Source organism: Cebus imitator, unplaced genomic scaffold, assembly GCF_001604975.1.
Source record: "Cebus imitator isolate Cc_AM_T3 unplaced genomic scaffold, Cebus_imitator-1.0 Scaffold130, whole genome shotgun sequence".
Classification (NCBI taxonomy): Eukaryota; Metazoa; Chordata; class Mammalia; order Primates; family Cebidae; genus Cebus; species Cebus imitator.
The window spans coordinates 1,945,342-1,953,353 of NW_016107445.1; positions in this window are offsets into that span (position 1 = coordinate 1,945,342).

Sequence of the window (8,012 nt, forward strand, 5' to 3'; positions counted from 1 at the left end):
GAACCAATTGATTTGATTATTTCTGTTCTCCTTCCAATACACCCTGGTTCTTACATTCTGCAGTCTAGAGCTTTACTCAACTTTAATCTCCTTTCATTTTTAATCATATTAGATGTGCAGTGAGGAACACTAAGACAGAATGTCAATAAACGTGTATTCTAGTCTTGCTACAATGAACAGCTAACCTTTTCATCTCAGCACCTGAATGTTTGTAGGCCTCAGTTTCTTCCAGTGTAAAACAAGGGTTACTGACCTACGTGACTTATTGGGATCATCTAGTCTAACTATTGGTTCTAATATTCTGTGCTATGGTATAGAAGCTTAATTTACAGTGAGGCACAGATGGCTGATAAAAGTTTCAGATAATCTTCCCAGATTCCACTGGCATTTTCAAAATAAACTTATTAAATGAGATTATAAAACAGTAAGGCCTAAGGGCATAGTAGGTACTAAAATATGAATTGCCTTTGCCTTCCTCATTAAAAGGAATCTTGGTGAGAGTTGTAGATAATGTGGAATACTGATGGAACAATTTTTTGTTGTGTTATCCATGGAAACTTCACCTATTTTATAAGTACACATGTATATTCCATTTAAATAAGAAAACATTATTGTAAGATAATTTGTGACAATGTAATAGTCCTGAGCTACTTCTTTTTCTACAGATACATCAGGGAAACAAATGAGAACGGTTTGAATCTGGTCTATAATCATAATTAACCAGTAATTAATGGGTATTTGACACTTCAAAAATGACACACAGTAATTAAGACTGTCCTCAAGCAGTTTGCCTTTGGATATCAACAATGAAAAAAAACTGCTTGGTGGGGCACAGTGGCTCACACCTGTAGTCCCAGCAACTTGGGAGGCTGAGGTGGGTGGATCACTTGAGGTCAGGAGCTTGAGACCAGCCTGACCAACATGATGAAAGCCCTCTCTACTAAAAATACAAAAATTAGCCAGGCGTGGTGGTGCATGCCTATAATCCCAGCTACTCAGGAGGCTGAGGCAGGAGAATTGCTTGAACCTGGGAGGCGGAGGTTGCAGTGAGCTGAGATTGTGCCACTGCACTCCAGCCTGGCAATAAGAGCAAGACTCTGTCTCCAACAACAACAACAACAACAACAACAAAAACTGCTGCCCATTAGCCTCCCTTATATTGAGAATCCGCTATGACTGAAGTGTTGTTATCTTGCTTTATCTTACTCCCATTTTCTTTAATTTCAGTTTAAATAAAACTAATCAACAGTAAAATTACTTTTAGCATAGAGGTAGGGAGGGGAGCAATTCTTTACTCAAACACTGCAAGGCAAGATTTGAAACCATTACAGTAACTTTGGCAGGAAATTGAGTTTTCATGATATTAAATTCTCAGGAAAGTAGTAGGAATGGCCATCTGGTTAGGTTATTTTGTTTTATTTGATAACAAAATTGCCAATACAGGTAAGGGTAGAAAATGAAGAGAAACTATAGTGCTTGGATTCATAAAATTCCTATTGAACAGTCCTTAATGGAAAACAGTATTATAAGTAATAATTCATCCTTCTAAAATATTGAACATTTGAAAATTGCTAAGGTAGAAATTTTAAAATCTGTACTTTAAAAGAAGGCAAACTTAGAGCAGTATTTTAATGTATAGTTGGCAGAGAAGCAAAGTGTTGGAAAGCAATCTGGCAACCTGTATTAAAATTAAAAATACTTATACCTTTAGACTCAGCAATCTTCCCCCTAGGAATTGATTCCCACAAGAATCAAAGCACCTGGACCGAACACATTGGTACAGAATATTTATGGCCACATCATTTGTAATGAGGAATAATTGAAAAATTGAAATAAATATTTATGGCGTGGCAACATTGTTTATAATCAGGAAAAACTGAAAACAAAATAGATGCCCAACAATAGGAAAAGGGCTGACTAAATCGTGGCACATCTATTAAAGCAAATGACCTAAGAGTTTTATCCAACTTCACAGGATTCCCATGTTGAATGCACAAACCAAGTGTGTTAGTCCATTTGTGTTGCTGTAAAAAAACAATACCTAAGGCTGGGTAATTTATAAAGAAAAGAGGTTTATTTGGCTCTTAGTTATTTAGACTATAATATGAAGCATACTGCCAGCATGTGCTTCTGGTGAGGGCCTTCGGAAGCTTGCAATTATGGCGGAAGGCAGAAGAGAGCCAGCATGTTGCATGAAGAAAGACAGAGCAAGAGAGAGAGAGGAGGTACCACGCTGTTTTAGATAACCAGATCTCACATGAACTTAAAATGAGAACTCATTACTGTGAGGATGACACCACGTCATTCATGAAGGACCTTCCCCTGCAACCCAAACACTTCCCACCTGGCCTACCTCCAACACAGGAAGTCACATTTCGACAAGAGATTTGTAGGAAGCAAAACATCAAACCATATCACTAGGAAGCACAAAAGTATGTGCATGAGACTATTTTTTTGTTAAACAAAACCTGTATGCATATACATTGTAAGATGTATCTGTATCAGTAAATTGTTATATGAACACAAAAGAAAAAATGAAAAAATAAAACTAGGGATTCTGATTTGCATGGAAGGGAACACATAAAATATTACAAAGAGAAAAAATCTTTAGTAGTGGAATATAGATGTCAACAAACACAAAACTTATAACAAAATTCATTATTTTGGGGGGTTTTCTTTATTACAGAAATTCTTTCAACTTTTTAAGCTGTAAAACCTCCCATTTTGACTTATTGATGCTCAGACCACTGAGAGCTATCCCAAGATCCTCTTGACTTGACAAATCTCAACCACTGGAACACAGTGAAAAAATTAGATATGTAAAGTAAACAAGGAAAGTGAGGAATACGAAGTCAAAATACATGATATAACCAAAAAGATAGAGGACTGATATCTTCATGTGAGTAAGTCAGTCTAATAACTTTATATTCATAATATTGTACACTATTACTTTCAAAGTATAAAAAATAATTGTTGCGAAAATAATTCTAGTGATTAACAAAATAATATAGCTAGTATGCTATTCAAATGAAAAACTTCTAAATGTATTGAATATATAATTATAATTACAATTTAGTTTACCTTAGAGTACCATTCATTTCAAGAATTCTTGGTCATCTCAGAAGACCACTGGGTTTCTTTGTGCACAAGATCCCCTAGACAATTTGGAAGAGTCAAGAAAAGACTGTAACTGATGATTGTATGTGCAAATATCAGGATTAAGGGACATGGATAATAATGGCTGGTCCATACTAAGGCAGAGTCTCTTACTATGGCAGGGGCAGGAAGGCAAAACACAGCTCAAGTTTCAGTACACTCTCACGGGGACAAAGTAATTGCTTTAGAGTAAGTCTAAACATGGGAGGCAGGGCATGCCACACAAAGAACTCTTCAGCCTGCTCCTTGACAAATGTGACTTAACCTCCTAAAATAATATGGGTAATTTGGGTAGAATGAGAGAGTTTGATCACTTAGAAATCCAATTATCTAAGGTTGATGGAAATCATTGTCACACAGAGAGAAAATTCTCTGTTAGGTGGAAGGAGCTCTGGCTCCTAGGGGATGAGTTGGAGCAGGGATGGTAAGGCTTACGTGACTAATTAAGAGCAACTGGAGAGGAGTCATAAACTGCAGTAATGGTTGAGGCTAAGGAATGTAAGGTATAGGGCCAATAGTGAATTGTATTGGAAAAGTTGCCACTGGGTATTTTTTTTCCTTCTAACCTTTCTAGTCTCATGGGAGGAGGTGGAGAAGTTAAAATTTCTCTAACTGTGGGTCTGGAGCTCAGTGCTTCCAGGATAACAGCTTAGGCCATTGATTTTTCTCATGGCTGGTATATAATAGAAATAATAGCTCTGTACTCATTAATTTGTTCAACACATATGTATTGAGCTTGTCCACACCTCAATATATATTTTGTGTGTATGTATACCAAGCAGATAGATTAGCTATGCATTCATCCATGCTCCCCAGGCCCCAACCCAGGAGCACTAGCTCTTCCTAAATATAATGTTCTGTGTTTCCAGAAAGTACTCAACCTTGATTTGTACCACATTTCCCTCACCTGTCCTTCATACCTGACCACTGTACCAGGAATAGCTTTTGCCATTGTCCATCTTTCTCTGTATCTGTTAAAGATCTACCTCCAGCCCTGGCTTATCTGTCAACACAGTCCCTTCATCGCCTATTGCATAAATTCATCACGATATTCGGTCTGCTGATATTTCTAACTTCAATCCTCAGTGCTGTTATGGATTAACTCTTTTCTTTTGACTCACTTGCTATTATTTTGATGAGATTTTGAAAAGATGAATGATAAATATGACAGGAAGATATTTTACGTTGTAAATAGAACAGGTGATGGTTGATTGTAGAGTAAGAAAAGAAGCAGAGGTAAACAGATTAGATGAAGAGACTGCTGTAATGGTACAAGCCAAAAGATTTTGCTTCTGTTTACTTGAAATATGACTTTTCTTTTAATGTCTAAAAAGAAAATTGGATTCAGATATGTAAAACAGTAAAAAATTAGAAAGTAATTAATAAATTATCAAACCCTGTGTAACAGTCTTTATTTCAGACTTTTTATTAATAGATTTATCATGTTGTTATGTTTTAATGGAATCACTTCTCAATTGAAAATGTTACTGCTGATACTATTAAAAGTACATATTTTTAATGCCTGACTTTATATAATTATCTCAAACTTCTGTTTTGAAAGGACTTACTTTGGCAGTTACAAAAATTCCTGTAATTATACTAGACAGACAAATAGTTGTACAGTTACAAAAAAATACTATTTTTTTTAAATAAAGAGGCACCAACTAGTGAAGTTGAAAAGGGAAGTAAAATGTAGCTTGAAAGTTTCAGAACTACAGCTTAAAAAATGGGAACTCAGTTAGGGCCCAGTTGGAAACATCATCAAAACTCTTCATATTCCATCAGAACCTAAACTCTACCTATAACTGCCACTTGTAAAAACATGTGCCTCTTTCTTTTGGCTGTTTAGTCCAATTTCATTATACTCACCATAGGTGTTTGAAGAAAGAATGGGAAAGTCCAAACTAATGAGTTTTTGTAGTGTTGTAAATCTGTACAATGGCCAAAAGCTATTGCTCTGTTGTTTTCTGCAGCAGCACAGACCACTTTTCCTCTGGGCAGTCACTGCTTGAAATAATTACTGACATTAATGATGCAAGCTCCTGAATTTAATAGATCTAGGTTTATGTTGCCATCCATCACTGTGCAACATCTTCTGTCTTCTTTGCTATTACCAAAAGTTTTTTATAAATGTTTTAAGATATTTTATTTGATTCAGTGATGCATTTTAACTACAAGAAACCACCAAGCAAACATTCCAGTCTGAGTTTTATGTATATTATGGTAGTTATATTAGTATCAAATTATTTTTAATCAAAACCGAAGAACAATTGATGCCAATAAGTGCCACGTAAAACATCGTCTTTCTTATGTGTGACATAATCTTGTAACAATAAATTGTTAACACTTAATAGAAGCCTTCGTTTGATAAAGGTTTCTTTTGCTTTTTTAAAAGGTGGATTTTCGCAAAACTTTGTTACATACTTTGAGGTTTGACTGCCACCATTTTCTGCAGCTCAAGTACTACATAAGTAAAATGGATTTTCCAGGACTATTACTAGAAGGGAAGTATGGGATCAGGAGATGCTCCTCGTTTCATGGCTCTAGAGCTCCCTCTTCTGTGCTTATTGTGAAGTGCTAAAAAATACGACCCTTTTGAGACGTGTCCTCTGGTCTCCTTCCCCAGTTTTTTCTCTACCATCTCTTAGCCATTGTTGTCCCTGTTTTGCTCATTCTAGCTTGAGAGAATTTCAGTTGGTTAGTTTCAAAATTTCATAGATCCATATCCCCCAGCACTATCTGAATTTTGTGTTCCCCTCACTCTCACTTAACCTCTTTCTAGATTTGTCTGCTCTTCTCAGATTAGCCTGCTGAGCTATACTGAGCAGGGACTCTACTTCAGAGATGATTACCTGCCAACAATTCAATTTATGGGATTCTCAAAAGTCATTTTGCTTTTCCTTTGCTTTCATTGTTGGGCACTTTGCTGGTACCACACATTTTATTGCTGTTGATATTTGACGGCATCCACTTGTATTTTGGAATCTATGGAGATAACATGACATTAAGTTTTGTAGAAATGTTGTCTGTGGATTTTCGTCTTTGCTGTATCATTTTCTTTGTTTTTTTGGGGGCTTGTGGAATTTACCCAACGAAGCTGCCTACTGCAGTTCCAGTCTTGCTCCAACTTCTCTATTTCATCTTGACTCTATTTTGCTAAATTACATTTTTCTAGATATTTGTCCATTCTAGTTCTTATTTCATTGTGTTGAGAAGTATAATATACATACAGAAATGTACACCAAACAAAATATATACCTGATGAATTTTCATGACATGAAATTCTGTGAAATCACAACTCAGTCACAAAAAATATAATTAATATTTTCTAATTTCCTTTTTGATTATTCTGTGACTTGAATATTAGAAGTATGCTATTTAATTTTCCAATATTTGGATTTTTTTCAGATATCTTTTTGTTATTTATTTCTAGTTTAATTCCATTATGATCAGAGAACATCTTTGTCTGATATGAGTCATTTAAAATCTGTGAGGGCTTTTTAAAGGCCTAGTATATGTGCTTTCTTGGTATTGATGTACAGGTTTAAGATTGTATTTTCTGATGTTATTGGATGAAGTATCCAATAAATATAAACTAGATGAAGCTGTAGTGTTATTCATGCCATATATATACTAACTGATTTTCTGTCTACTTGCTCTACTGACTACTGAGGTAAGAGTGATAAAGTCTACAACGTAATAGTAGATTATTCTGCTTTAAATTCTATCAGTTTCACTTCATTTTTTAACTCTGCTATTAGATGGATGCATATTTAGGATTTTTCAATGTTGGTAATGAATTGGCCTTGTTATGAGTATATAATATCCATCTTTATGCCCTGGTAATATCCTTTGTTCTCAAGTCACTTTGCCTTTTATTAAGACAAATACACCTGCTCTCGTGATTAGTGTTTGCATGGTTCATCTTATTCTATACTTTTAACTTATCTATTTCGTCTTTAATATGAGATTCTTGTAGACAGCAGGTATGTGAGTCTTACTTTTCATCCAGTCTTTCTTTTGATTGGTCTTTAGATCCAAACTTTCTTTCAATTAGTGTATAGGTCTTTTATATTTGTTGTAAGTATTGATATTATTAGATGAAACCCTACCATCCTGCTAGATTACTTTTTCCTTCTCCTCTTTGTTCTAATTACTTTCTTCTAATTTGGATTATTTATGTTTCATGTTGTCTGAATATGTGTGCATATGTATGCATATAATTATATCTTTAATTAGTCACAATCTACCTTCAAATAATATACTGTCTAAACTGTTTTTACTCACAATACTTCTGACAACAAAAGTTTAGAGTTTTCCCTATACCAATCAATTTTTTAACTCCCTAGACCAAACTTAATGCCCTGCAAATCAATCAATTCAATTCAGACACTACCTGGAGTCAGCACAAATCCCACATTGTTAAGGGTTCAATCCCACAAGACTGTCCACACTTCAGATGCCAGTCAGAAGTCTGGGCAGCCCATATTTCTGACTAACTATAAGTCAGCGGTGCACAACTCCTTCTTCAGGATCTGTAATTTGTTAGAATTGCTCACAGAACTCAGGAAAGTGATTTATTTACTATTTTATTTTCTATTTACTTCATGTACTGTTAACAGTCTTATTATAAAGGATAGCCAAAAGGAAGTCAAATGGAAGAGATGTATAGGTCAGGGTATAAGGGAGGAGGTGATTTTATGCCCCTTTTAGGCATGTCACTCTCTCAGCACCTCAGTGAGTTCACCAAACTAGACGCTATACAAATTTTGTTGTCTAGGGGTTTTTAATGAAGATTTCTTTATGTAGGTATGAATAATTAAATCACTGGCTTTTGGTGATTACTTAATCTCTGA